Source organism: Arvicola amphibius, chromosome 11 (assembly GCF_903992535.2).
Source record: "Arvicola amphibius chromosome 11, mArvAmp1.2, whole genome shotgun sequence".
NCBI classification, from domain to species: domain Eukaryota; kingdom Metazoa; phylum Chordata; class Mammalia; order Rodentia; family Cricetidae; genus Arvicola; species Arvicola amphibius.
The window spans coordinates 20,203,673-20,212,139 of NC_052057.2; positions in this window are offsets into that span (position 1 = coordinate 20,203,673).

The window sequence follows — 8,467 nt, forward strand, 5'->3', positions numbered from 1 at the left end:
CTAAGTCTGGAGCTAGTCTGGTGGTCAGCAAACCCCAGCCATCTTCCTGTCTCTAGTGCGCACAGTGCTACAATTGCAATCCCGCATGCAGCCATGCTGGGCCTTTTTCATTAGTGCCACAGATATGAACTCAGATGGTCATACTTGCAAAGCAAGCATTTTCACCCACAGAACCACCTCCTTACCCCCTTATTAGTATTATTTCTAAACTGCTGCCCAACAGTCTCCCCTCTGTTCCTTTTCTCTGGGTTGTTAAAACAAGCAGTAAAATTTATCTTTGTTTCTTCCATTCAAACCACAGCAGATTTATTAATGCTCATCCAAAATGGGCAGCATTAAAACAGAAGAAAATCATTTTTACTACTGACTCTTCAAATAAGGAAATAGGCCTTGGCTAATCTACAATTGACTGTAGATAGCTTGATAAAGCTGGTAGTTCAGACTTCTCTGTTTTCCCCAGTGTTCTTGAACTTGGCCCTCAGCTCCCCTTCCTCTCTGCTCCCACTCTTCCTTATATAGGCACCACTTCCCCACGCCCCAGTGTATTAATTCACAGCCTCTCTAGTCCTTTTACTGTTGTCCAAAGGTTCCCCCAATCTCTGCCTGCTTGAGATACCCCAACTCAAACTTGACGTCTTTATTACTGCCCTCCTGAGGTAGTAGGCTGGCCCCATCACCTCTCAGTCCACAGTAGCAGGTAGCTGAAGTGTCAGGGGTTAGGGAGAAACAGAAAGTCCCATTGGCTGCAGATAGGAAAAGTGGAGTTGTGAATTGAGTATAAAAAAATGTGTCTCCAAGAAAATATTACAAATCTAGATAGGAAGTGTGTCAATCAAGAATTCAAACTATTTAATTCTCTTCTTCTGTTTGAGCTGCTATAACAAAGCAGCACAGACTGAATAGGTTATAAATAACAGAAATGTATCTCTCTGAGTCCTGGAGTCTGGGAACTCTAAAATGAAGGTGCCTGTGTGCTCTGTTCCCAGCAAAGCCTGTCTTCTTGGTTATGAGATGGATCTCAGCTTGACAAGGAAGTGATCATTTTTTTTCTGGTGTCACCCATAGACATTAATCCTGTTCGTGAAGGTGCCACCTTCGTGACCTAATTTCCTAACGATCTCCCCTCCAAATACTACCACTTGGGGATTTAACGCATGAACATGAACTGGGGGTAGGGAGTGCCTATGCATGCCAGAGCAACCAGCGGGCAGACACATCCCAGGATTTCACTGAAGAATCACTTCTTAGCTCTGTCCACACGTAAGGCCTATGGTTATTTCTCTCCCAAGTTTCTACATACACCCAGTCCTCAATAAAACATAATAACAATAAAACACAGCATCAACATTTTTTCAGGTTGTCTTTATGTACCAACTTGTCCCCGGCCCATCACTTCTCTATTTCAAACCTAATGAATGAAGTTATTCGAGTAATTTTTTTGAAAGATCTTTACTTTATTGTACTTCTCCCAGCTAAGCATCCTTTTCTGAATTCTTCTTTTAAGAATAAAGTTTAAACTCTTCAGGGTTAACAACAAAGGCTTTTCGTATGCTAGAAAGATCAGGGCTGGTGTGGACTGGGCTGGGAGGACAACTGAGACATCACCCAGGGATGCTTTTAGTGTCTTTTTCAAGTTGACAAGGACTCAAGTACCACACAGGCTCTGCAAGGACACATGCCATGCTTGAAATGGCTAAATCGCTCTGTCTGAGAGGTCCAGTCAATTCCTCTGCCTCTTGTTCTTAAGTGAGATTGTAGGGGGTCCTAGAACTGGATCCTGTTCTATTTCATTCTAGGATAATATGTTAGGGAGGCACCAGACCAATAGGAAATAGAGAGCTATTTAATGGTTTTAAACAGTGGCACATCCCAATTCGACTTAGGTTATGAGATCACTGTGCAACATAGACTCAGACTGGAGAGGAGCTGGCAAACGTGATGCAGGAAGAAATAGGCCGCAGGGAACTGCAACCCTGGGCAGATATGATGGCTGTAAATGGCCCTAGTAGAGATAAGCGGACAGATAGGAGATCTGAGGTTAAACTAGCAGAACTGAGTGAGGAACAAATCTGGAGGCCAAGGAGGAAGAGACCGCCTGGAATGACTCCAGGGTTTCTAGGTGCTAAATAAGATCGATAGGAACATCAGCCACAGGGAGAGAGAAACTTAGAGGAGAGTTAAGCTTCCGGCCAGTAGGTAGAAGAAGAGTTTAATCTGGAACGCAATACTGAATATAAAATAATGTAGAAGGCAGACTTTAAAGCTGCCCCCAGTGATCATGAGTCTTGGCATTCATACTCCATGCCATTTATTGTGAGTGGGCCTAGTATTTTGCTTTTAGAACAAGACAGAAGTGATAGGGTGGCATCTTTGAGATCAGGTTGCAAAGAGCCTGACTCATCTCCTCTTCCTTCCCTTCCTTCCTCCTTCTTCCTCATTCCTCTCGTAGACTCACTCTAGGGTGAGTAAGCAACCGTACTGGAAGTTCCCTCCCATCAAGGATTCCCCGCAAGGGACTGGCATCTCTAAACAACAGCTGCTGAGGACCTGAGCCGCATGAGGAAAATCTGAAGTGGATTGTTCTTCCATCTGGGCCTTGAGATGCTGGCAGCCCTGCTGACACCTTGACTCCAGCTCCCCAAAATTTATGGGACTCAGGCAGAGACTCAGTTCTACCACATCTAGATTCCTAATTCAAAGAAACTATGCAGTCTAGACATACATATCTGGGTTGTTAAATGTTAAGTTTTGAGAAAAAAATTGTTACAAAATAATAGATAAGGCAGAATATATATATGTGTGTATACACACACACACACACACACACACACACACACATATATATATATATATTCACATATATGTGAAATTTGTGAGCATTGGAAGAGAAAGTATGGAGTGAGGAAGGAGAGATTGTGGAAACAGGTCAGAAAACTTTCTCAATTGGCCAAGCAGAGATAGCTGAGTACACAAAGGAGAGAAAGAGCAGCAAAGACAGAAAGACTCATGCCAGCCGAAAATAGTGTTTCAAAGAACCAAGAACATTCTAGTAAGGAAAGCAACGAAACACCAGCTGTAGTGTAAAAGTGATTCAGAGTTCCAGCCAAAGCACCCTGTAGGACTGAGGCAGGCGGATTTCTGTGAGTTCGAGGCCAGCCTGGTCTACAAGAGCTAGTTCCAGGACAGACTCCAACAAAAGCTACAGAGAAACCCTGTCTCAAAAAACCAAAAAAGGGAGAAAAAAAAAACAGTAGAGAGAGTTCAGTGTAAATGTCTTTCCAGTAAACATTAGAAGGGAAATCAAGCAGTATGTGAGGTAAGTTGTTTGTGTTCCTTTGTCTTGAAAGAGCTGAGATTATCAGACTAACTGGGGGATAGGCATATAGGAAAGAGGTTTTCTAGTGATAGGGAAAAGTCAATGTTCAAGGGAAGAAGCAACGAAGAGAAAATATAAGAGTCCCGGAAGTCAGAAGGGGATCTCTCCTAAATGAGAGAATTCCCAACCTGCCAGGAGGCTAAAAGGGTTCCCATGCAAGAACTCATCCTCCCTCTCGCTCTCGCACAATATGAGGAGGCCATCTGCTCTGAGGAAGAATGTGGAACGGTTTCAGGTTTGAGGAAAAGAGAAAGGTTTGAGGCAGTCACATAGGAAAGGAGACAGAAACCACAAGATTTCTGTTCCGTATGAGAACCTGCGCACACTCGGTGACCTGGAAGGTAGAGTGAAATCAATCTGCCCTGTGGCTTGGCTGCCTGGATACAGGCCCAGGGAAACAGTCGGATCCATCTAACTTCAGAGCTTAGACGAATGGAAGCAATAACACGTAAATCTAGGGCAGTACGGGTGGCATACAGAAGGGAGTGTGGAATCCTGTCCAGTAAGTCCATATTGGAAGTCGGGAAGGAGGACGGTGGGTGTTTGGGAGACAACGGAGAACAGATGATATGCCAATGTAACCCAAGTAGTGGTGGACGCACCATCATTAAACCACGGGCCGGATCAGAGCCAAACAAACAAGTGCTCAGATTTAGAAGTCTGCTGTTGTTTTGTAGATAACAGCAGCGTCCTTGGCACTTCTGAGTGAGTTGTTGGCTGAAACCACCCAAAGGTGAAAGAAAGATCCCGAGTGGCCAAGGAAGGGCAAAGAACAGAGTGTGCATCCTCCTTGACACCAGCAACCAAGCCAATGCCAGCAGTTGTTTAAACGCAGATAAGTGTTTCTGTGTGGGGGTGATATGGGAATTGAAACATTGTCTCACACTGTAGCTCAGGTTGGCCTAGAACTATGTATCCCATCTTGCCACCAGTCTTCTCAGCTTTTCAAATCCTGGAATTAAAGGTCTGAACCACTATCATCAGCTCAGATTTTGGATTATGTGAAGCAAGGCGATGCCTACTTAATAAAGCTAGTATTAGTTCTTTATTATATGCAATGTATGATGTTCCCCATAGACATCACAACCCATCCTGTAAGTAAAATACAAAAAAAAAAAAAGGAGATAATTGTCACATGATCATCCTGTAGAGAGAATGTCCTCAGGGAGAGAGGCAAGGTATGAGACAGAGAGATAGGGAGAAGATGGGAGCTAAATACGTGTTAGAGAAAGGGATGTTCAGATGGGAAGGTCAGAGGAGTGAAAGATCAAGGACGTATGGAAGACTGATACAAAAAGATGTCCAAAACTTCATGAAAACGACACCACGGAACTAGGTCTGTTGGAATGTGAGCGTACATGCTAAATACACATAAATAAAGGTCGTGTGGGAATGGAGGTCACATGGGCACCAAGGTAGGTGGCATGAAGGTCATGTCAGCATGAAGGTCAGTGGGCATGAAGGTCAGTGGGCACGGAGGTCAAGTGAGCACAGAGGTAAAGGGACCACGAAGGGCACACTTAGACTTTTCATCTTGAGCAGTCAATGCAAACAACAATTGTGTCTTTAAGTTGTTTTGAGGGCAAGAACCTCCTTTCCTACCTTTCAGAGAGTATCAGGTTGCACCCTGATAGGAAGAAAGACAAAATGTCATCCCCCTTGGCCCCTGTAGAGAATCAACATGCAGATTCGAAGTTGCATAATGAAACCTGGAAGTTTCTCTGGATCCCCTCCAAATCTCTCCAGGGACAAGAATAGAAGAAGCCCCCCGGAGGGGGTGGGGTTGGGGGAGGTCACAGGGCCTGTTAGGGCAGGGTGAGGGAGGCATCTTGTCCCCAGTTCTGATAATTGGCTCATAAGGGCTGTTACCTCCCAAAGGAAGCCGATGTTCCCCTCCCTGAGCCCTAGTAGTCCCAAAGCAGAGTGACAGCCCGTGTGCCTGCTAGATCATCCATGTTGCCATAGCAACAGACTTGCCCCTAGAGCCATGGGTTGATGGCAAAATGATTAGGCCTCTTTTAAAGGTTGCTGCTTCAGGTTTTACCAAGAAAGCAGAGCAGGTGGGTAGGCCTGGAGCTCTAGCCCCAACAATATTCATAGCAGAAATTTACTTCAAGTGGTCAAATACCTAGAATAAGACAATGAGCCGCATTCAACCGTGGATGGGAACAGGAGATGCAGAATTCAGCCAGCAAGACAAAGAGCCATCCCTGGGATGGATTTCATGGCTGGAAATTGGAGATGGAGTGGAGTAAGAGTATGGGCAAGACCAGCGTGTCTGCACTTTCCTTTCTCTGGATGTAGGCTGCATGGCGTAGTAGGTGAGGTGAACTATTCGCCAGGGACTCCAGATAGCTCAGTGTCTCCCAACCGTGTTCAGCCAGTGCTACCTCTCTTTCATTCCTTTTGACGCTGTGAGTCAAGGAAATCCGACTCTGATGGTTCTCTAGGACTTCACCCCCAACTCTTGTTCAGTCTCTATGTGTAAACAAACATGAGAATGCATGTATGTGCCTGTGTGCATGTGCGTGGAGCCAACAGCAGGTGCCATTCCTCAGGTGCCCTCCACCTTATTTTCAGACATTAGCTCTCAGTGCTCTTGACTATCCAACCAGGCTAGGCTGGCTGAGCCTGGGATCTTCCCTTCTCCACCTCCCTAATGCTGAGATTACAGACATCTGTCTTCTCACTTGGATGAAATCTTATAGATTTTTTCTGTTAACCCATAAAAGTGCAGATGCTGCCCATGATGTCTGAACAGGGTAGATAACTAGACACACTTTGTAGCCAAGCTGTAGTTCTCAGGTAGTTCTCATCCCTGCCCATCACAGCTTGGATCTGTTGCAATACAAATTCTATCAGGGAAGGGTCTTTGAGAGTTTATCCTTGCCTTCTTAACATAAAATATGGAGCCTGTCTCATGGTAAGTATGACTGTTTGGGTTTGGGTTTTCACTTTGCTTTGTTATTTCTAAGACAGGATTTGAACTTTGTAGCCCCAGATTGACTTGAATTTGCTGGTCTTCTGCCTCCATTTCCCAAGAGCTGGGATTACAGGCATGTGCAGCCACAGCCTGCAAATAGTTGGATCTTAATAAAAATGTGTTGAATATTGAATGACTGAATGAATGGCTCATTAACAACCTGCTTGGCCCTTTCATAGTCTGAGTGACAAGCCTCTTCTGTGACTTCTTCCATTGATCCGCTTCTTGCTGGGCGCCAATTATTAGAACTCAGACATCCCATCTAGTTGCCATCAAGTGTATTAGTGATTAGAAAGTATTGGTCCTGTCCCTGGGTGAACTCTTAGACGCCAATGCCAGTCTGAACCAGGACAGATTTCAAATGTACTTTTATCCATCATGGTGGCAGTGTCCCTCCGCCTTCACTGGTGACCACAGCACTCATCCGCACATCCCCCCTCTTCCTAAACTAAGAACTTCTCATCCTTCACAAGCAGGGACTGCGTACTTTATGAGAGTTAGGACAAGGACTGGGGTGCAGCTCGGTGGTAGAGAGCTTGTGTAGCCTGCATAAGGACTCGTGTTCTTGCTGTAGTACAGGGAGGGAGGATTTTCCTTCCGATGGGCCTCATAATATCCCTGTAATCACAACACTCAGGTAGGAATTGGGAGGGGAGAGGGAGAGGAAGGAAGAGGCATGGGGGAGAGGGGGAATTAGACTACTGTAAGTACAACCTGATTCACAATTGAAGACATAGAAGACCTCTTTCCTAATAAGCTATATACAGTGCTGTGTTGAAGCATGATGAATAAAAGCTCAGAGAGAGAAACTGGGGGTTCAACCTGAAGGTCAGAAAAGCAAAACAGCCGGCCATTGGCTCTTACCGCTATCTCAGCCCAAAATGGCGATCTTGCCTCCAGGAATCTCAGAATGAGACTGAGCCTGAGAGCTGTCTCCTCCCGTTTTATAATCTTTTCTAGTTCTGAGATTAAGGATGTGTACCACTACTGCCTGGTTTCTATGGCAAGCTATTGTGGCTACTGGGATTAAAGGTGTGTGTCATCGTGGCTACTGGGATTAAATGTATATGCCATTGCTGCCTGGTCTCTAAGGCTGGCCAGTGTGCCTGTTGTACTTTTCTGATCCTCAGACAAGCTTTATTTATTAAAGTACAGATGAAATGCCACTCTACTCTGTTAATGCATATATACTTTTATTTTCTTCTTATCACCTGTTTGAAGTTATTTATGTGTTTTGTGTGTATATCTGCATGTTTGCATATATGTGGGCACATGTGCGTGAGTGTGGAGGCCTGAGGTTGAGCAAGCTGATGCTGGATGTCCTCCTAGATTGCTCTCCACATTATCTTCTGAGGCGGGGTCTCTCACTGAACCCAGAGACCTGGCCTTTCAGCTGCCCTAGATAGCCAGTTTGCCCCAGAGATGCCTGGTCTCAACTTTCCAAGGACTGTGATTACAAGCAGGCCATTCACTATACCTGCCCAGATTTTATGTAGGTCATAGAGATCCAAACTCAGGTCTAGGTAAAGCAGTTCGCCCTTCCTGGTGTGGCATTCATTCAGTGTGTTGAAGACTGGAACACAGTAAGAAGGGCTGAGGAAGAAAGCATACCTGCTCATAGTGCTGAGAATAAGAATGACTGTCGAAATGCTTACATCACTCTTTGAAGGCTCGGGGGACATTACAGAAGAGAATGCACAAAGGATGTAAGAGCCAGGGGAAGGGGTAGGATGTTTTCTTCTGGGCTTCATGTCATGGACACCGTTTTCTTGAACATATAGCAACTGTTATCACCTCCTCAAACCTTGCACAAAACTGAGTCCATTCAACATCCTGTCGTGGATCCAGGAGAGAGTCACAAGGCCCCAGCCTCCCTGAAGTTTAGGGCTGTAACCATAGCACAGCCCGGCCTATCTTAACCAGTATGCCTTCTCCTCTCCCCTACTCTCCTCCTCTCTCCTCTCCTTCCCTCTCCTCCTCTCTCCTCTCCCCTACTCTTTCTTCTTTCCTCTCCTCTCCTTTCCCTTTTTCTCCTCTTTCTGCTCTTTTTTTTCAACCCCCACTCTTCAACAAGTAACTAATAATGCTCAAGATATCCTTGAAATCTC